General features: G+C 39.1%; 1 long non-coding RNA gene, 1 other non-coding gene and 1 pseudogene across 2 annotated transcripts; 1 reads left to right on the top strand and 2 right to left on the bottom strand.

Annotated features, from left to right (window-relative positions):
• Positions 1-7360: 7360 nt before the first annotated feature.
• On the bottom strand, positions 7361-7479 carry LOC113102127 (5S ribosomal RNA). The gene has a single exon (XR_003290655.1). It is a non-coding gene; the product is annotated as a 5S ribosomal RNA (ribosomal RNA).
• A 4241-nt stretch (positions 7480-11720) lies between these two features.
• LOC113102098 (uncharacterized protein K02A2.6-like) lies at positions 11721-15546 on the bottom strand (annotated as a pseudogene).
• Positions 15547-20208: 4662 nt separating this feature from the next.
• On the top strand, positions 20209-21299 carry LOC113102099 (uncharacterized). The gene is made up of 2 exons (XR_003290627.1): positions 20209-20503; positions 20951-21299. It is a non-coding gene; the product is annotated as an uncharacterized LOC113102099 (long non-coding RNA).
• Positions 21300-22787: the final 1488 nt, after the last annotated feature.

The following is a 22787-nucleotide window of genomic DNA, read 5'->3' as shown; positions in this document are numbered from 1 at the left end:
TCTTTCCTATTTATATAATGTACTGTCGATTAGATTGGCTGGTCTTTAAATAGCCCTCTCTTAGCAGCAGTCTTCGCTTACAGCCATACCAACCTGAGGGCGCAATTGAGCTAATCAGGAAGTGGAAGTAGTGGTGCTGAGAGCACGTGGAGAGTAATTGTTTGTAGAAAAATTTAGACTTTTTGGTTTATTTTGGTATCTTTACTTTTTAAAAAGAAGAAGATTTTTTTTGCTTTATTCCCCAAACAGCTTTTTGCTGTTTGGGGATCTTATCCTTTTATTTTGAGTTGATAAATGATACGGGCTGATAATACAAACATGGACAAAGGACAAGGTAAATGGAATATGGGAGAAAATGAAGATGAATCAAGAAGACAAAACTATGATAAGAGATTACCTGTGTTGGTGGAGATTGTTGGAGAAGACAGAATTACAATGATGGAGCTACTGAAAAAAGTAAGAGAAGAATGTGGAGTGGTAATTGGTTGCAGATATAAAAATCCAAGAGAATATGAACTGACAATGAATGAAGAGAATGGAAAAGACAAAATTTTGGATGGGCTAAAGATAAAGAATAGTAGGGTGATGGCGAAGGAAATAAGCAATAATGAGATGGTGGTTTCATTCCTAAATCTGCCGACTCATATTCAAGATGAGGAGATAAAGGGAAAGCTAACAGATTGGGGAGTAACAGCAGTTTCAACTATTAAAAGGAGAATGTGGCCAGGGACTGACATTGCTGATGGAACAAGATTTTTGAAAGTCAAGTTCACAGATACTGTTAAATCGCTGCCATACTCAACAAAGTTTGAGACGTTGGGAGGAACTGAACACTTTCGAGTCATACATGAACGACAGGTTAAAGTATGCCGTCTGTGCATTCAACCTGGACACATAGTGAGAGACTGTCCAAACTTTAAATGTTTTCGGTGTGGAATGCAGGGCCACTATGTAAGGGAATGCAATGAAGGAAACTGTAGCATTTGCAGGATGAGAACTGCATTTTGCGTATGCAAAATTTCAGAAGAGCGGGAGGAAGGAGATAGCGTGGGAAGCTTCGTGGACCTGTATGAAGAGTCAGAGGAGAGTTTAACGGTGGAGGAAGAGGAAAGAGGGGATGCATGGAGTGAAAGAGATTTAACTGCTGGACAACGGACTGTTGAGAAAGAGAGCAGCAGAGAGTTTGTTGAAAGCTTAAAGGACGGTAGTGGGAATATCGGGAGAGTACAGAGGAAGGAAGAGAAAGATGGATGGGCAACCAAAAAAGGGGCAAAAAGTGAAGGGGATGAAGGGAAAAAGAAAAAACAAGGAACAAGGCAACAAGAAGAAGAAGAGAGCTTAAAGAATAAGGAAAGCAGAAGAGAAGAGGTGAGGGAGTCTCTGGAGACGCCACTGATAAATCTAGAAGAGGATTTGGACACAAGTGAAGCAAGTATCAAGTTGCTGAAAAGGAAAATGAAAGGCGGTGAAGAATGCTTTGCAAAAAAGTAAGAACTTGACTTTTTCATGTGGTGCCTCCTTCTAATATTGGTAATATATGCAATGTTTGACATAATGAGCATTGCCTGCTTGAACTGTAATGGTCTCAGAGAAATGAATAAGTTTGAGCAGGTTATTGGAAAGCTTAAAACAGATGTCATTTGTTTACAAGAGACACATTGGTCTGAAGACATAATGGTCAATATAAAGAAAATCTGGGAACATGATATTTATGTAAATCATGGAAATCAGAGGGCTTGTGGGGTGGCGATTCTGATGAAAAAAGGTGAAATGTATAAGGTAATGGAAATATATAATGATGGTAAAGGAAGACTGTTAGGAATAGATTTTATGTTCAACAATGAACTTTTTAGATTGGTTAATTTATATGCACCTAATGTAGAAATTGAACGAAAAGGAGTTTTTGAGCAAATGAAACCATTGTGTACAGGTAAATGTATAGTGGTTGGAGATTTTAATGTGTGGTGCACAAGACTAGATGTGTCTAGAAGTGCAAACTTCAAATCAGATGTGTCTAGAAGGATTTTAAACCAATTAATGCAAAGTGAGGATATGGTAGATGCCTGGAGAGAGGAGAACCCATTTAAAAGGGAATTTTCAAGAAGGCAAATGGTGCTGGGAAACTTAAAACAAAGTCGAATAGATCTGTGTTAAGTTAAAAGAGAAATATTACATTATGTGAAAAATGTGAGATATAAGTTTATTGGAGTAAGTGATCATGCTGCCACGACAGTAAAGATGGCTGGAAATAAGGAAACAAGAGGTGGGGGGATGTGGTGTCTGAATTCATCTTTGTTAAAGGAAGAAGAGTACAGGAAAAGTATTTACAGATGTATAAAGTGTGAAATGGAAAACTCATTATTTGAAGAGAATGTCTGTGAGTGGTGGGAAATAATGAAAGGGAAAATACAAAAAAGAAGTATAAGGTACTCAAAGCAGATGCATTTTATGAGAATGAGGGAAATGGAGGACATGGGAAATATGTTGGAGAAAGAAGCAGAGAAAATAGAAAACAACCCTGAATACTCTAAAGAACATTTCTTTAGGATAAAAGCAGAAATGGAGATGTTTGAAAAGGAAAACTGCGAGGGTGCAATAGTAAGGAGCAGGGCAAAGTATGCGGTGGAGGGGGAAAGGTGCACAAAATACTTTCTGAATCTAGAGAAAAAAAAAACAGAGAAAAAAATATATTACAGAGTTGGAAAATGAAGAAGGGAAAAAGGTAACAGATTATGTAGAAATTATAGAAGTGGTAGAATCATTTTATAAGAAACTCTTCAAGAAAGAAAATGTAAAACAAGAATGTGTGGATGAAGTTTTAAATACAGTAAGTGCTAGATTAACTGATGTAGAAAGAATTATGTGTGATAGTGATATATGTATTGAAGAAATAAAAGAAGCAATAAGACAAACAAAGCCGAATAAAAGTCCAGGATCAGATGGTTTAACGCATGAATTCTATAAGACATTCATAGATATTTTAGCACCTATACTGATTAAGGTATTCAGGAGTATGGAAGAAAGGAGGGAGATACCAGAATCAATGAGCTTGGGCGTAATCAATATTCTATATAAAAATAAAGGTAGTTCACTTAATTTGAGAAATTATAGACCTTTAAGTCTTTTAAACACTGATTATAAAATTTTGACAAAAGTTTTAGCCAATAGAATAAAAGGAGTAGTGGGAAGTATAATATCGCCAAATCAAGCATACAGTATACCAGGAAGAGACATTACAGATACCATATGTACAATAAGGGATGTAGTGGATAGTATGGTTAATGATAGGGAAGGAGGTTTTATTTTATGTATGGATCTAAACAAAGCCTTTGATAGGGTAGAGCACTGTTTTATGGAACAAGCAATGAGGAACTTTGGTTTTGGGGAGAGGATTCTGAGGTGGATAAATTTATTATATTGTAATGCAAAAAGTTGTGTAAAAGTAAATGGTGTTTTAACAGATCCTTTTCCACTAGAAAGATCAGTGAGGCAGGGGTGTCCGCTGACTGCTATGCTGTATTCAATATCAGTTGAGCCGCTAGCGACACTGGTAAAGAGAGATGGGGAAATAAGAGGAATTCCAGTACCACATGGGGGATTGAGTTTAATTCACCAGTATGCAGATGACACAACATTTACTGTAAGAGATATGGAAAGTATAAAAAGAATAATGAAACATGTTGAAACATATGGAAAAGCATCAGGAGCAAAAATTAATATTGAAAAATAATTTTAAAGTCACAAAAGAATACACAAGGATTTTAGGAGTGAATATAGGAGTTAATGCAAAAGAAGCAAGAGATACTACTTGGACAGGGATTTTAAACAAAATAAAACAAGTGCTACGCTTTTGGAAATTTAGAGAATTAACACTGAGGGGCAAAGTAATAGTGTTTAATTCCTTGCTGCTTACCAAATGTAATTATGTATTAGGTGCAGTTGACTTGCCAGTTTGGGTGGTAAATGAGATGAAGGATGTTCTTAATAATTTTTTATGGGGAGGGAAAGGGGTTAAAATATCAAAAAATACATTAATAGCAGACTACACAGGAGGAGGTTTAAAGTTGATTGATTTAGAGGTTAAAAGAAAAACAATAAGAGTGAAAACAATGAAGAAGTATTTATATGATAAAGTGCAATATGGATGGAAAGGTTTGATGGGAGACTTTTTGGATAAAAGCAGTGGATGTGGAGAAGAAGGGGTATTCATGGCTTTAAAGAAGCCAATGTTTGAAAATATACCCTTATTTTATCAAGAAGTATTTAGTGCATGGGCAGAGTTTTTAATGGACGTGAAATATGATTGTGAAAATATAAATCAAATACACAAGCAGCCAATTTTTCTTAATCCAAAGATAAAAATGAATGGGAAAATGTTTTATAATAGACTATACATGAAAGCGGGAGTAAGACAATTAAAGGATATGGTATATGAATATGTGAAAGGTTTTATGCCAAATAGAGCTACAGTATTGTTCAAAATAATAGCAGTACAATGTGACTAACCAGAATAATCAAGGTTTTTAGTATATTTTTTATTGCTACATGGCAAACAAGTTACCAGTAGGTTCAGTAGATTGTCAGAAAACAAACAAGACCCAGCATTCATGATATGCACGCTCTTAAGGCTGTGCAATTGGGCAATTAGTTGAAAGGGGTGTGTTCAAAAAAATAGCAGTGTCTACCTTTGACTTTACAAACTCAAAACTATTTTGTACAAAAAATTTTTTTTCTGGGATTTAGCAATCCTGTGAATCACTAAACTAATATTTAGTTGTATGACCACAGTTTTTTAAAACTGCTTGACATCTGTGTGGCATGGAGTCAACCAACTTGTGGCACCTCTCAGCTGTTATTGCACTCCATGATTCTTTATAACAACATTCCACAATTCATTCACATTTCTTGGTTTTGCTTCAGAAACAGCATTTTTGATATCACCCCACAAGTTCTCAATTGGATTAAGGTCTGGAGATTGGGCTGGCCACTCCATAACATTAATTTTGTTGGTTTGGAACCAAGACTTTGCCCGTTTACTAGTGTGTTTTGGGTCATTGTCTTGTTGAAACAACCATTTCAAGGGCATGTCCTCTTCAGCATAGGGCAACATGACCTCTTCAAGTATTTTAATATATGCAAACTGATCCATGATCCCTGGTATGCGATAAATAGGCCCAACACCATAGTAGGAGAAACATGCCCATATCATGATGCTTGCACCTCCATGCTTCACTGTCTTCACTGTGTACTGTGGCTTGAATTCAGAGTTTGGGGGTCGTCTCAAAAACTGCCTGTGGCCCTTGGACCCAAAAAGAACAATTTTACTCTCATCAGTCCACAAAATGTTCCTCCATTTCTCTTTAGGCCAGTTGATGTGTTCTTTGGCAAATTGTAACCTCTTCTGCACATGCCTTTTTTTTAACAGAGGGACTTTGCGGGGGATTCTTGAAAATAGATTAGCTTCACACAGACGTCTTCTAACTGTCACAGTACTTACAGGTAACTCCAGACTGTCTTTGATCATCCTGGAGGTGATCATTGGCTGAGCCTTTGCCATTCTGGTTATTCTTCTATCCATTTTGATGGTTGTCTTCCGTTTTCTTCCACGTCTCTCTGGTTTTACTCTCCCCTCTCTAATCAACTTTTTAATCAAAGTACGCTGTTCTTCTGAACAATGTCTTGAACGACCCATTTTCCTCAGCTTTCAAATGCATGTTCAACAAGTGTTGGCTTCATCCTTAAATAGGGGCCACCTGATTCACACCTGTTTCTTCACAAAATTGATGACCTCAGTGATTGAATGCCACACTGCTATTTTTTTGAACACACCCCTTTCAACTAATTCAACTAATTGCCCAATTGCACAGCCTTAAGAGCGAATCTACTGAACCTACTGGTAACTTGTTTGCCACGTAGCAATAAAAAAATATACGAAAAACCTTGATTATTCTGGTTAGTCACATTGTACTGCTATTATTTTGAACAATACTGTATTTATGACTACGTGGTGGAATGGGATGACGAAATTGAAAAATCAAAAGTGGATTCTGTATGTGAAAATATTAAAACAAGCTTGCCCAGGATTTGGGTTGAAATGATTGAGAGAGAGACAGCTAAACCGGGAAACTGGGGAATGCCAAAAATGTTTATTATTGGAAAAAATGGTGAAAAGAAATGTCTGACAGATATAACGACGAAAACAATATATAACGTTTTTGTGGGAAAGGATATTAAGGTGCCTGCATCAGAAGCTGTGTGGCAAAAACTGTTTTCAGGATTTAATGTAAAGTCAATATGGAAGAACTTAAGTGTGAAGTATAATGGACTGGAGTGTGAAAACTTGGACTTTAAATTAAGACATAATAGAATATACACAAAGGTGGTGAATAATCAAATTAATAAGAATGTTAATAGAGAATGTGATGTATGTAAAACTGATGCAGAAACGTTAATGCATATATTTTTTGAATGTAAAGAGCTAGACACATTTCATGAAAAACTGAAAAAATTGATAAAGGATGACTGGGGAAAAGATATAGAAGGTGATGAATGGAGGAAAATGTTTTTATTTGGTGAATGTAATAATTGTAAAGATTGGAAGGTTAATTTGTGTAATTACATTTTAAGTCATGCAAGATATGCAATTTGGACAAGAAGGAATTTGGCATATTTTGAAGGGAAAAAAGTGGACATTAATCTGTTGTTTAAAACAATGATGAGAAAGAATGTCTTTCTAATGTGGAAATATCTGAGCCAAGATGTGTTTGAAAAAGTTTATGTGTGGATGACGAAGGAGGTTTAAGCATACATTTCTAAACGAAAAGGGAAAAATGTCATTATAATTAAACGTATAAATGTATGTAGGCATGCAAATTTTTGGTGATAGGATAGACAAGTTCTTGTGTTCATGTAATTATGTGATGGCTATGAAACTCTATTTTGAATGTAAATTGTATTTGTTTTGATACTTTTGATAATAAAAAAAAAAATTGACCTTCTTGAGTCAATGCCCGATCTCTGAATCTTAGCAGGTTTAGGTCTGGTTAGTACTTTGATGAGAGACTGCCTAGGAATACCAGGTGCTTTAAGCTTTTGGGTTTTCTTTCCTACTTATATAATGTACTAGCGATTAGATTGGCTGGTCTTTAAATAGCCCTCTCTTTGCAGCAGTTTTCGCTTTTTTTATGCAAGATTATTATATAATTCGTGAAATTTTCCAAAAAGATTAAAGCACCCGGTATTCCCAGGCAGTCTCCCATCCATGTACTAACCAGGCCCAAACCTGCTAATATTCAGAGATCGGGCACTGACTCTAATTTTTTGGCAAAATTATTATATACTAAGTGAACAATTTCCAAAAAGCTTACAGCACCTGGTATTCCCAGGCAGCCTCCCATTCAAGTACTAACCAGGCCCAAACCTGCTTAGCTTCCGAGATCAGATGAGATCGGGCATAGCCAGGTTGGTATGGCCGTAAGCGAAGACTGCTGCAAAGAGAGGGCTATTTAAAGACCAGCCAATCTTATCGCCAGTACATTATATAAGTAGGAAAGAAAACCCAAAAGCTTAAAGCACCTGTTATTCCCAGAGATCGGGCATTGACTCTTTTTTTTTTTTTTTTTTGCACGATTATTATATAATTAGTGAAAAAATTCCAACAAATTAAAATTTTTTTGCAAAAACTTCCAAAAAGCTTACAGCACCTGGTATTCCCAGGCGGTCTGCCATCCAAGTACTAACCAGGCCCAAACCTGCTTAGCTTCTGAGATCAGACGAGATCGGGCATAGCCTTTTTTTTTTTTTTTTTTTTTTTATATATTAAGAAATTTCAATCAATAAAATACAATAGATTAAGCACAATCAATAGAAAATACAGAACATCGTCTTTACACATCTCTACATTACACATCTTTCCTTTACATGGATAATTTAAAAAACTCTTTCACTTTCTGGCAACTTCCACTTGAAATCGTTTAAAACACAACAGACTTTTGGGGTAAAAACATAATAAAAAGAGTCTAACATATTCACACCTTTAAAGTACACATACAGTCTTTCGATATATAATTCTGTTTTTCTTTTAAACACACTCCAAACATCCAACACAATTTTTTCCTTTTTAGCCACAGTTCTTCTGTCCCATATTGCACTTTTCATTAGCATTACACACAGATTTATAAAACTTTTGTTTTTACACTTTTTTCCCAACCAAACATCACAACTCTGTTCCATTCCATTCCATTTTCATCCCACTCCTCAGCCACATCTTTAATTAAACATTTACATTTCCTTAAAAAGTCCTCTAGCTCTCTACAATGTAAAAACATATGTAAAATCCCCTCTTCCTCTTCCTGGCACACTTTACACAGAGCATTTTCTTCCATTCCTATTTTATTTAAAATAACATCAGTAAAAACCACTTTATGCCTTATAAAATACTCCAAACATTCCAATTTTGTTTCCACACATTTCCCCGTCATGTTTCTCCATATACACTCTTTTTTTAAATCTTTGAATTTCTGCACCCAGTATCCATTTACAATCGGCTCTTTAAAAACATCATCTCTAAAAGCACAATAAATCATTTTCACAGTACATTCCTTAAAATCATAAATTTTTTCCCCAAATTTCACATGAATACATTTCTCTTTTGGCTCTCCTTCCATACTTTCTGTTCTTTTTATCCACTCTTTAGGTATTGCATTTTTAATGATTTCATATTTATTTTGTATTTCTTGTTCACTGTAATCCTCTTTTGCCTCCTCCATTGCATCTACAATAAATTGTGTCGGTAAAAACCCTTCTTTAAATTCATACAAAACATCTCTGACTCGTTATCCCCACTTCCATCCATTTCTTTAAAAAAATTAATATGTCTTGATTTAAAATGTTTTGGTTTAAAAACAGAGGTTGATTTAAAATGTTTTCTCTCCCATGTGGATCATACTCAAGTCTATCTAAAAATTTTCCCCAGGCACTAAACATTTCCCTATAAAACTCTGGTAATCTTTCTGTCATCCAATTCTTAGTTTTCATCCATAAAATCCCATCCCCCATGTTAAAATCCCCACATTTGTTTAAAAAATATTCCATTGTCTTTTTCCATGCAGTTTTGTGACCATCATCTAGATATTTTTTTTACTATTTTAATTCTTAAGCTATTTTTTCTCTGTTCAACATCAATTAATCCCATCCCTCCTTTCCCTACTTCTCCTATTAATGTACTATATGCAATTCTTGACGGTTTACTATTCCATAAAAAATCTAAAAAACATTTTTTCAACCTTTTCTCCACCCACATTGGCATAGCAGTCACATATAAAACATACCACAACTTTGACACCATTAACACATTTAAAATTAAAACCTTCCCTTTTAAACTTAAAGTCCTCAATTTCCAAAAATTTAACCTTCTTTCAATTCCTCCTACTATTTCTTCCCACATTTTTTCTTTAACATTCCTTTCATCTTTTCCCATTAGAACACCTAAAATCCTTAATTCTTTTGTTTCTTTAAAATGAAAATAATCCGTTAAAACATTTACTCCTCCAAATCTCACATATTTTGTTTTTTCTTCATTTAACTTGCCTCCTGATCCCCTACAAAACATCTGTACTACTTCCATTACTTTATTAACACTCTCTATATCTTTAACTATTATTGTTGTATCATCTGCATATTGAAATATTTTTTCATTTCCCCCACTTCCTTCAATGTTTATCCCTCTTATGTCTTCATCTATTTTAACAACTAATCCCAATGGTTCTGCAACTAAAGAATATAAAAGCGCTGATAATGGACATCCTTGTCTTATTGATCTAGTAATTTTAAAACATTCAGTTAAAAAACCATTACACTGTATTCTTGTTATTGCTCCCCTGTATAAAATTGTAATCCACTTGACAAAATTTTCCCCAAACCTGTACCTTCTTAAAATTCCAAATAAATATTCATGCTCCACTCTATCAACGGCCTTTTTGAAATCCAAACTAATAACATATCTTTTTTTCTTTTTTTTTTTCTTTCATATATCTTATTCTATCAATTATACTTAGAGTTGTGTCCGCTATATCTTTCCCTTTAACTCCATACACTTGATTTGTTTCAATTATAGTTGGCATTACCTCTTTCAATCTATTGGCTAAAACTTTTGTTAAAATTTTCAGATCTGTATTCAGCATTGTAATTGGTCTATAATTTTTTAAGTCTACTTTATCTCCTTTTCTTTTATATATCAACTTTATTAATCCCATCCCCATTCTCTGATTCATTTCTTCTTTTTTAAAAATGTCTTCATATACTTCTTTTAAAATACTGGTTAAAAAATCTTTAAAAACTATATAAAATTCACTCCCCAAACCATCTATACCTGGACTTTTATTTTTGTTTAATTCGCTTATTGCTCTTTTTATCTCTTCTTCTCTTATCTCTTCATCACAGTCTTTTTTGTCTACTTCTCCTACTGTTGTTTTTATTTGATTTAGTAACTCCAATTTCTCTTCTTCCCTCAACCCCTCAGTACTAAACAGGTTTTCATAATATGATTTTACTTCTTTTAATATTTCCTCATTTGTTTCCACCACTACACCATTTTTTCCTCTTATTTCTTTAATCATTCCAGCTTTCCCTCTTATTTTTTCTAGATCAAAGAAAAACTTTGTACATTTTTCACCCTCCACAGTATACTTAGCTTTACTCCTTAGTCTTTCACCTTCATATTTTTTCTCTTCCATGTCTTTCAATATTCCCTCCAATTCTTTTATTTTTTGTATATCTTTCCCATTCTCATTTAATTCCTTTTCCAATTTTTCTCTTATTTCTCCCTCTTTATTCCTCTTACACATCTGTATTAATTTGCAATACTTTATTGTGAATTTTTTTAATAAATATTTAAAATTGTCCCACCATATACTTTTATCCTCCCTGTACATTTCATTCTCCTTTTCTTTTTCAATAATTTCTTTAATACTTAACACATACTCCTCGTTCTTCAAAACCTCTACATTTAAAACCCATACACCCGGCCCTCTTTTCACTGAACTCCAGTCTACTTGTATAAAAAGTCTACTTGTATTCTACATATTTAATGTTACCGATAAAACCTTCAATGTTCCTTGTACATAAAATAAAATCAATCCTTGTCTTACACATAAAATTCCCTACTAATTGCCTCCTTGAATATTCTTTCTTTTTTTTCATTTCTTTCTCTCCATACATCCACCATATTATTTTCTTCCATTAATAATTTCAGTTCTTTTTTTCGTTTATCATTTTTAAAAACCATTCCCTCACCAATTTCTAATTTACTGAAAACAGTATTAAAATCACCCATCATAATAACTTCTTTATGCTTTTTTTAAAAATCTCTTAATACATTAAAATATTCCTTCTTTTCATTCTCTACAGTCGGTGCATGAATATTAACTACAATAATTGTTTTCTCCTCATACTCCATTTCAACTGCAATACATTTCCCATCTATGTCATTATATATTGTTTTACATGATACCCCACAGTTTTCTTTTATTAAAATCGCAACTCCTCTTCCCAGCCTCCCATCACCATTATTATAAAAAATCTCTCCGCTCCACCTTTTCCTTATTTCAGTCATGTACTCTTCCCTCCAGTTAGTTTCTTGTAATAAAATCACATCCTCTCTGTGATAACCCGAGTATTTAAAGATGCACGCAGACACTGCTGTTTATCGTCTTTACTAAACTCAGCAGCAAAAGCAGAAACTGGCTTGCAAAACGGCAACAACACATACACAAAACATCCGGTGTGCAACAACTTAACTAGGACCGGGGGGAAGCAAAATAACAAACAAACATTCCGGGTTTCACCCCGGCCTACACTGCCAATAGTCCCTCTGCAACACTTCTCCCTCTTAAAGTGCAAACATAAAACATTAATACACACACTGTAAGATAAGTGCCTCTCTACCAGGAGAAACATTGGTAGCAATATGAACATCAAATTTTTGTTAAACAAACAACACTCTTTTATATGGTATATTTAATGTTTGCGTATCTGTAGCTCAACATGTCAGTCTGTTTGGAGGCTTGTGTTGTCTCTTAGATCTCCTAAGCTCAGGAATGGTGTCCTCCGCACTGGAGGCAGGCTCTGGTCCCCCAGGTAGGCTCTGAGCAGGGTCAGCCGTAGCTGCCCGCTCCGACAATTCATCAGGTGCCTCCTCTGAGGGCTCAGACAGGCCCTCATGTGACACTTCCGCGTGCCCTGGAGCTATTGGCACGGCCTCTGCAGAGCCGCCCCCACTGACTTTGCATGAAACCCCGTGAGAACTCTTCCCTCCCCCATCATGGCGGACCCGCAAGTGATCTTGGTGCCTGCGCACCTGCCTACCATCACATAATTCCACAACAAAAGATACTGGCCCTGTCTGGCGGTGGATTACCCCTGGCAACCAGGGTGAACCTATGGCAAAGTTCTTGACATACACTCTGTCCCCTGGGTGAAAATGTCTCTCTTTGGCATGTTGGTCCCGCCTTGCTTTTTGCTCCTCCTGATACCTGGCAACCCTCGCTCTGATGTCTGGCTGGAGGAGGTCCAGATGAGACTTTGGTCTCCTCCCCAGCAACATCTCAGCTGGAGACACTCCCGTAGTTGTGTGTGGAGTAATCCTGTATTGAAACAGGAAGCGTGCGAGCTTGGTTTCCAGCGATTGTCCTGACATCTTCCGCAGCCCCTCTTTGAAAGTCTCCACAGCCCGCTCTGCCAAGCCGTTGGACGCGGGATGATAGGGGGCGGTGCAGACATGACGAATCCCGTTTCTAGCCATAAACTCCTTGAAAACCTCACTGGTGAAAGTGGGCCCGTTGTCTGTCACAATTGTGTCTGGCAGTCCATGTGTTGCGAAAATGCTTCTCAGTGTGTCTGTAGTAGTAGGTGCAGTAATATTTGACATGATATGTGCCTCGAGCCACTTGGAGTGTGCATCCACTAGAACTAAAAACATCCGACCCATAAATGGGCCAGCAAAATCCAGGTGAAGTCTGGACCATGGACGGCCGGGCCACTGCCATGGGTGTAGGGGCGCTGCCGCTGGCATCTTCAGGTTGCTTTGACACTGAGAACATACCTTCACCTTTTCTTCTAAAGCACAGTCCATCCCAGGCCACCACACAAATGATCTGGCAAGACTTTTCATACGGGAAACCCCGGGGTGGGCCTCATGTAGCTCGTCCATCACTTGAGCCCGCCCTGGAGGTGGGGCAATCACTCTGGAACCCCAGAGGAGACAGCCATCAAGGACACTTAATTCAAGTTTGCGCTTGATGTAAGGTTTGAACCCCTCCTGTTCCACAGTGTCAGGCCACCCCTGCATCACCCACCTCTTCACCTGCGACAACACTGGGTCTCTTTCAGTCCACAGCTTTATTTGCTTTGCTGTCACTGGAGCCTGTGACAATCTGTCCATCAGAAAAACAGTCTCTGGGGGAAAACCTGTGTGGTGTGGTGTGTCTGGGAGAGGCAGACGGCTAAAAGCATCAGCATTTGCATTGTCGCTACCCGCCTTGTACTCTATGCTATACTGGTATGCTGACAGGGTTAATGCCCAGCGCTGTATTCTTGCTGAGGCCATGGGTGGAATGCCCTTTGTCTCACTGAACAGACCCATTAGAGGCTTATGGTCTGTGAAGATGGTAAAAGGGCGACCAAACAGGTAGTGGTGGAAACGCTTTACTGCAAAAACAACCGCCAGGCCCTCCTTCTCTAATTGCGAGTACCCCTTTTCTGCTGCAGAGTACGTGACACATAGCTTATTGGCTTTTCACTTCCATCCTCCATGCGGTGCGAAAGAACTGCCCCCAGTCCATACGGGGAGGCATCACACGATAGAATGACCTCCTTGTCTGGGTCAAAATGTACCAGCAGTCGTGTTGAGTGTAACAGTCCCTTTACGTGCTGGAAAGTGTTGTCTTGATCCTGCTGACATCTCCACACACAGCCTTTGTGTAGCAGCTGGTAGAGTGGGGCCAGCACGGTCGAGAGGTCTGGTAAAAACTTCCCATAATAGTTCACTAGACCCAGAAACGACCTAAGCTCTGCAATGTCCTTTGGTGTTGGGGCTTCCTTAATTGCTCTCACTTTGTCTTCGACTGGAGACAAGCCCTGAGCTGAAATCCGATGTCCCAGATATGTGATACTTGGAGCTTGAAAAACACACTTACTGCATTTCAGACGCAGCCCAGCCTCAGACATTCTCTTTAACACCAGGTCAAGGTTTTGCAAGTGTTCCTCTTCTGTTTTACCTGTGATGAGAATGTCATCCAGGTAGACGGCAACCTGGGGAATGTTCTGAAACAGATTGTCCATGGTGCGTTGGAAAATAGCCGGGCTTGAGGCAACGCCAAACACCAGGCGGTTATACTTGAATAGGCCCTTGTGAGTGTTTATAGTGACATATTGCTTAGAGTCTTCATCTAGCAAAAGTTGCTGATATGCGTGACTCATGTCTAGTTTAGTGAATGTTTTTCCACCTGCTAGTGAAGCAAATAGGTCCTCCACTCGCGGTAGGGGGTAGGTGTCGAGCTGTGAGGCCTGATTAATTTTGTAATTAATTTTGTAATCCCCACATATGCGCACTTCCCCGTCCTCCTTCACCACTGGCACTATTGGGGCTGCCCAGTCAGAAAACTCCACAGGCTCAATCACCCCTGCCCTTTGTAGCTTTTCCAACTCCGCCTCAACCTTAGCTTTCATGGCATATGGTACTGTTCGTGGTTTGAAGAAACGCGGTTGTGCTTTGGGGTCCACACACAGTTTAATTGTGGTCCCCCGGAGGGTACCCAATTCCTCTTTAAAGACATCAGCATATTTCCCTATGATGTCCTGTACCACAGTGGTATGTTTGATTTCACCCCAGATCTGTCCCCAATTCAGGTGAATTTTCTGGAGGAGATCCCGCCCCAACAAGCTCGGTCCCTCCCCCTCGACCACAAGCAGTGTCACCGCGGCCTGCTGTTCTTGATATACAATGTCCACCTTGATAGCCCCCGCGAGTGGGATGCACTCACCCGTATACGTTCTGAGCCTAATACTTGTCTCTTCCATTGCAGGTGCACCCCCTGAGCTCCACAACCTGTTGAATGTGGTTTGACTGATTACTGAAGCCGAGGCCCCAGTGTCCACTTCCATGTTCAGCTCTTGCCATTCACCTTAATTGTTGCATAGATGGGCTGAGCCCGGGGCTGGCCATGGATATTAAACATGTTGAATGAGCACTGCTCCTCAAAATCCTCACTCTGCAGGTGATGTGTGTTGGGCTTAGGTGCTTTTCCCCATCCTTTTGTCTGTTTATTTTTAGCACCCCTGCACTTTTTTTGCAATATGCCCCCTTTTCTGGCAATTATGGCAAACAGCGTCTTTAAAGCCACAGTCATTCGCAAAATGCGGACCCCCACAACGATAACACTCTGTGGGTCTTCCTGAACTACTTTCTTTTGCTACAAAATGGGCAGTATCAGATAGCGTCCCTCCCCCTGCATTTTTTATGTCCATCGTGTTGTTTGCCGCCGTCTCCATGGCTAGGGCACACACTCAGGAGGATTGATCATTGTTTCTCCCCATCCACAATGTCATTAGCCAGGAAAAAGTGCTCCAGTCTCTCGACATATTCCACCCAGTCACCATCCTTCTCGGAAAACTCACTGAGCGAGCCGACAGTAGCAGCCATAGCTTTTGTTTAATTATTTGCCAACTTCTTCACTGCCGAACCGACTGACTTACTGGAACATTGGCTTGGTTATTATCGGTTTTAATCCTCGTCGCCAGTGTGATAACCCGAGTATATCTCCTTGACACATTTCTTTCACTTTTTCAAATTTTCCTACGTTCGAAAGCCCTCTAGCATTAAAAGTAAAAATTCTTAAAAGCATAAAACATATAAAAACATGCATAAAACCCATAAACTCAGTCCATCTCCTCCAAACCCTTTAGCAGCTCATACTTATTTGCACACTCAATACCATCTTCTTTAAGCACTCTTTTTCTTGTCCATAAAATTCCCTCCTGTTGTGCATCACTCAGTACTTTATTCCTTTTATCATCCAGTTCCACGTTATCCAAAGCATTTTGCAAGCTGTCAGTCAAATCTATCTGTGTCCAAATTCCCCCATCCTGTTGTGTTTGTATGATCTGTTCGGTACACTCTTTCTGTTGTTCTATATCCTTATTTAATTCCAGTCCTTCACCTCGTACTGTTTCTCCATCATCTCGCTGTTCGTTGTCTCTTTCATGCACCTGCCCGCCCACCTGCTGCTGCTCCTCCTCCTCACCTTGCATCCAACATTCACACTTATTTAAAACCAAATTGCAAACCGGGCACGTCACAGCATTGCAATTTCTCGCAAAATGGCCTCTCTCCTCGCATTTATGGCATGTGAACTCCGGGCAGTCCTTCACCACATGGTCTGGGCTCATGCACAGCCGACAAGTCTTCACCTGATGGCTGTGCATCACCCGAAAGTATTGTGGACCCTCTGCCGTTTCTATTTTTGTGCTGTAAGGGAGGGAGGCCACCTCCTTCGGGAACCGCGCCTTTACGTATCTCGTCCCATCCTCAATGCTGGTGCCCGGATAAACACGCCGCTTTATTTTTGAAATTGGGGAAACCCCCCAAACCTCAAGTTTATTTAAAATCTCTTCATCAGCAAGGTAAACAGGCAGATGCATGAAAGAGACAACATAGTCTCTGTTTTGAAGTTTCTTAATCTCACAGTTCACTCCATTTATTAACAATCCTTCAGTCAGTTTATCACAAGTTCTTCTTTTTCCATTGTCAGCTCGTATTCTTTTTCTTGTCTTGGCCTTAGTGCCAAGATTTCCCCATATCCACATTTGTCCGTCAACGCTTTAATAATATCCACAGCCCTCACCTCACTTACATTTTCCACATTCACAATCACTGTTGCCTCCTTTAAGTATTTCCTTTTACCAAATGTATCTCTTACATCATGAATTTTACTGTGTCCTGCTCGTTTTCGATACTCCAGTCCAGTGTCGTTTGCCATGCGTCTCTCTCCAGCCAGTCCAGTGTTGTTTGCCATGCGTCTCTCTCCAGCCAGTCCAGTGTCGTTTACCATGCGTGTCTCTCCAGCCAGTCCGGTGTCGTTTGCCATGCGTCTCTCTCCAGCCAGTCCAGTGTCGTTTGCCATGCGTCTCTCTCCAGCCAGTCCGGTGTCGTTTGCCATGCGTCTCTCTCCAGCCAGTCCAGTGTTGTTTGCCATGCGTCCAAAAACAACTCACAAAACAAACACTAACAGAAAAATCAAAATGGAGGAGAGCCTTCCTCTCCCAACTGCAGCCAACACTTCCTGTAGCTCTCTAGCGCCCTCAGGTTGGTATGGCCGTAAGCCATCCAAGTACTAACCAGGCCCAAACCTGCTTAGCTTCCGAGATCAGAAGAGATCAGGCATAGCCAGGTAGGTATGGCCGTAAGCGAAAGCTGCTGCAAAGAGAGGGCTATTTAAAAATCAGCCACTCTAATCTCCAGTTCATTGGATGGATTATTTTATATAAGTAGGGAAGAAAACCCAAAAGCTTAAAGCACCTGGTATTATTCCCAGGCAGTCTCCCATCCAAGTAGTAACCAGAACAAAACATGCTAAGATTCAGAGATCGGGCATTGACTCTTTTTTTTTTTTGCACGATTATTATATAATTAGTGAAAAGCTTGTGCCGTTCGTGCACAGGGGAAGTGTAGGCGTAAGAGCCGTTGCGTCTCGTTGTGTATAATCCTGAAACGTGTCCAACGGCAGGAATTAGGCCAACAGATTGAACATCGGGCTCTGCCGCTAGTGAAAAAGCGGCGGCTGTGCGAGCCGTCATAAATGGGTCATCTGTGCAGGACCCTTGAATCGCCCCTCGAATTCTGAAAGCTGGATTGCGCAGAGTGTCTGAGGGAACGTTTGGCATTACAGCTCGATCCAATGCTGCTCGAAGCACTGTTTGCTGCGAGACAGTCAATGTTAGAGCGTGGGGACTGAGTGAGAGTGTTGGATGTGCATTAGCAGTCCAACAGCGCTCTCTGGTGGAGGGCACAGTCCCTGGCAAACATGAAGGAAAGCACATGCGTCAAACTCGCTGCGTTTCGTTGTGTATAATTCTGAAGCGTATCCACGGCAGGATTTAATCCAACAAGATAATCATCGGGCCACGCCGCTAGCGAGAACGCGGCAGCTGTGTGAGCCGTCGTACACTAGCCATCTTTGCCAGCCTCTTGTGCCGTCCCTCAAACTCTGAAGGCTGGATTGTGCAGAGTGTCTGAGGGGGTGCTCAAATGATAGCTCAGTTCAATGACGCTCGAGGTGCCTTTGCTGTGAGACAGCCAATGTTAGAGCGTGGGGGTTCAGGACGAGAGGCTCTCCAACACGTTTATCCACCACGCGGGTAGCCACATAAATAGCCCACTGAGGAAGGGGAGGCGCATTTCTCATGTCTGCTCGGATGGAGAGAACCGCGTATGCCGGCCAGAGCCTACTCTGAGTTTGAAGTCGCAGTTGGACAAACATAGTTTGAAAAAGCTGATTAACGCGCTCAAGTGGGGAAGAGTGAGCAAGTGGAAAAACTCCAGTGCATCACTGTATTCATAGTCAAGCCGCACAGATCGCACCTAACCAACACCTCGTGCGGGGCCTAGGTGACCGCAGAAGCGAAACGATGGGGGTTAGACGCAAGGCAACTTATAGAAATACACTCCAGAGCGCGGATTCTTTCTTTTTTTTTTTTTTTACTGTAGCTGTAGGCTATCACGGAGAGATCATGTAGAGAGGCTGCTAACGAACCTCTCATGAGTGCCTCCTAATGATAAACCCATTATATGGCTCTTACCTTTCGTTGACTCATCGCATCCGCAGAGAGGAGTAGACTTCTCTTAAGAATCGCTGGAGAACATGAGATGAATTTTAAGGGCACAGAAGATTTGCTTCATTTACTGAAGTAATGAAATCTGAGTGAAATGGCGCGCGGCACCAGGTATATATGCGTCCGCATGCGTGGGGCGGTGCCAATCGCTATTTGGCCAATAGGATTGGCGGGATGGTATAGGGCTTCAGACATTCGTCACACCGAAGGTGTTCCCATACGTGGTGACGTCACCGCAGCAAGTAACCTATGAAAGGGAACTTGACACTACATGTGGCTTAACTGGGTCGATATAATGGTAAAACTCCTCCATCCCAGAAAGACAAATAGCCTTGCTGTGAGAGTGCATGTCCACAATGTCCCGGTGAACCGGGTAACTGAACTGTTTCATCCTGTCAAAGATTTACAACCTCGAGTCGATAGCCTTTGAGTATGAGATGTGACAAAGCATGTGATTTGTTGAATGTAGTGAACGAATATGCCTTTCACTGAACGAGTTTCATATGAGTCTGAACTAGATCTAGAGATCTTATCCTTTGTGAATGAAATGACTGATCTGATACCCATGTCCATGATTTAGTACATCTCGTTCGTGAATGCAATGACTGAACTTATACACGTCGTTCGAGCGAGTTGAATGAACGGATGTCGTTCGTGAATGAAATGAACTAGCTTATCTCGTTCGTGAGCGAAATGAATGAGAGTAAACAGGGTTAGTCTGCTATTTAGCATGTCAATCTCGCAAAATGCAAAGCACAGTTATAGGCACAGTGAACGCTTGTTTTATATTTAGCATACAGAACTCCACGTTTAATCCCCGATTTATGAATGTGAATATATAATATAAAAACTGTCTGACCAAACAATTCAAATTCTTATTAGGCAAGAAAACCACGTGCTTTATTCATCATAACAACTTAATTACTATTTTATATATTGAATGCGTTTATGCACACATTTTAATAAAGCCAGATCAGTTGTTGTAACAAGTCCCTTACGAAAATTGACCATGGTTTTACTACAAATAAAACCAAAAAACCATGGTTACTATAGTTAAACCATGGTAACCACAAAATAACCACGGTTTTGCTATATTAACCATAGTTTAACCATGGTATTTGTAGTAAATCTGTGGTTGTACAAATGGTGGTCAACACGCCAAAAAACCATGGGTTACTACAGTTTTACTATAATAAAACCATGGTTATTTTTCATAAGGGGTGAATACGTTCGTTGATTTAAGACATAGCACATAATACACTCTTTTTGGCACCTGCTGGCATATTTTGTGTAATACGAAGAAATGATCATTGAACGAACTGAAAATGAACGAATCTCTTGAAAGAATCATAATTTCCACCACACCAGCGTGTGAGCAGGACTTTTATCTTGGCGTGGTGATGTGACGTCATGAGGATGCTCCGCGCTCCTGCATCTGCTGTGATTCAACTCAAGAAAGGTTTTGTTTTAAAGCGTTTAACGTGTAGAAACTGTTAAACTTGAAAGTTTTACGAGCGATACAGGGTTTTATTAACTGCAACATATTAATGTTTTATTTGAAAGTGATTTGTGTGAGTAAAGCGCATCGATCCACACGCGAGTAACGTAAACACAAAAGGTGATCTCATGCACTGATCTATATATTGTCTATTATAGATCAGTGGTGTCCTCTCAATCAGTTTATCGCGTATTCAGTCACTGGAGAAACTGTTTAGACTCCGAGTCAATTGAATCAGATGATTCACAAAATGAGTCGCTGGCGTCACATGCTGGTTAAAACATTTTAATTCGACACATGAAAACTTAAACCAACATTTAGTTTTTATTTAGTGCAGTCTACAAAATGTGATCAGCCAATTAAAATATAACTAATATACATCATATCTACCTAAATGTGAACTTTCATTATAAGGTGTGTTATTTAATTAATGTTTGCGTGTGTAATCTGGTGATTTAAGTCTACGAGCTGTCACGCTGACCGACTCCGTGCACTGAATACTGAACTAGAGCTGATTGAGACGCACCCAGAGATTTAGTTTGGGTTTATTTCTCTCATCTTAAACAGAACAGAAACAGTTCCACGTGACACGCTTATAAAGATGGCGTTTGTTAAAGAGCAGAGTGAAGACATCAAGATTGAAGAAGTCTTCAGTCTGAAACAAGATCCTGAGGAAAAGCCAGGTCAGTTTTATTCTCTAAAATAAACTCAGTTATTTGATATGTATTCAAATGTCCAGCTCAACAGAAATGAAATATATTTTTGAAGAATATCAATAAAACTTCTTAATTAAAGTGGTTTTATTTGAACTGGAGTGGGATGAAGCATGTGGACAGACACTGAGATCACATGACCAGCTAAATACTATCACTGGCTTCATGTGAACCTGTGAAGGTCCTTCCTTCATGTTGGTCATTCTTTATTATGACACGTCACACATTAAATTAAGGAAAAGTAATAAATAATGCAGAAGTTGTCTAAAAAAATTTATGGGTATTTAAAAAAAAAAGAGAGAGACTTTAGCTTAAATTTGTTTTTCGTTCAGGGGTATAAACATGTTTAAAAAGCTTTAATATTTAATTACTACACATGAGCAAGAATTAAAGCCTCTTTCTTCTGATTGGTCAGCCGAAGATCAAATCGTGCCATCATTAGTTTTTTTACAGTATCACGCAGCAGAATAATAGTCCTCCGCTGCTGCAGTTGTACTGATTTTTGAACAAACAGACTAATAAATTGCTAAATAACTCATATGGCGCAGTCTAGACAGGGCTTTCTTCTTTTAGACCAGCGGGCCTTAAAGTCATGGGGGTCGGTGAAATTTCCAGACTGTAAAGTCACTTTTTTTTTTTAGCATAATATATAAGACTACTGTGATTTATTCTAAAGTGACTTATGTTATGCATTTAATGTAACAATCTAAATTCTAAGTCTTTTAAAGACCAGTATTGGCTGTGGTTCATGTTTGTGGCATGCGCCAGAAAGATGTTTAAGAAGACTGAGATGCACTAAAGCAGCTCATTCTGTTGTTCTCTTTATTTTTCAATGGCATGACATTTTGTGGTTATTTTGAATGTAACGTTACACAAATAGCCTACTCCGTATTAATTTAAACTACATATTTAAACTGCTTTAAATATTACTATTGTTTATTTCTAGTGCACTTTCAATATTGGTCTGTGTTTTACTGATGTCCTGTCTGTCTGCTTATTGAGTTTATTCAAACCATCGCAATTTACTGGAAATGTGTGAACTAGTGTCTACTCACTTTAATGTTGTTCTAAAGGCTTATTGCTTAACACAAAAAAATATCCTGCTCCTACTTGCCAACTTAATGGCAGAGAATGGGAGTTTTTTTTTTTTTTTTAAGCAGATGCATTTCAGTCGCAAAGGAATCTTATGCATCTTGTGGCATATAGGCTAGTACAAGCATTCTGAAGGTATACTGTGGGTTTGATGAGAAACAAACAAGTTTATTATTTTATGAAAATCTTGCATCGCAGTCCTGTGTGAGAGTGCAGAGCAGCTCACGCTGCAAACAAGTGCATATTCTTTTGAGATATTATAATCAATTCTAATAAAACACAAGACTAGATTATAAAACTCTAAGAGTAAGCTATTTAAAATCTGCTGTTCTCTTGGTGTCAGTCAGAATGACAGTTCTCGGTGAACCTTATGGGCCTATATATAGGCTAACCAAGGCAATTTATTATTCTTTCCTTGGTTTTTATTTATTTATTTTTTTAAATTTTTTTACTTAAACCAACAGACTTGATGCTTAAACAGGTTAGGCTATGACAGCCATCATATCATACTCTACCATGATGCCATCTGAAGAACTGATGACTGCACGGTTTAAAACACGGCGTTTAATTCCCACCCATGTGTGGAAATTCAATATTCC

The sequence above is a fragment of the Carassius auratus genome, unplaced genomic scaffold (genome assembly GCF_003368295.1).
Source record: "Carassius auratus strain Wakin unplaced genomic scaffold, ASM336829v1 scaf_tig00217692, whole genome shotgun sequence".
Taxonomy (NCBI): Eukaryota; Metazoa; Chordata; class Actinopteri; order Cypriniformes; family Cyprinidae; genus Carassius; species Carassius auratus.
Note: the sequence above shows the minus strand (reverse complement) of the source record. Positions and strands in the feature narration are given on the sequence as shown.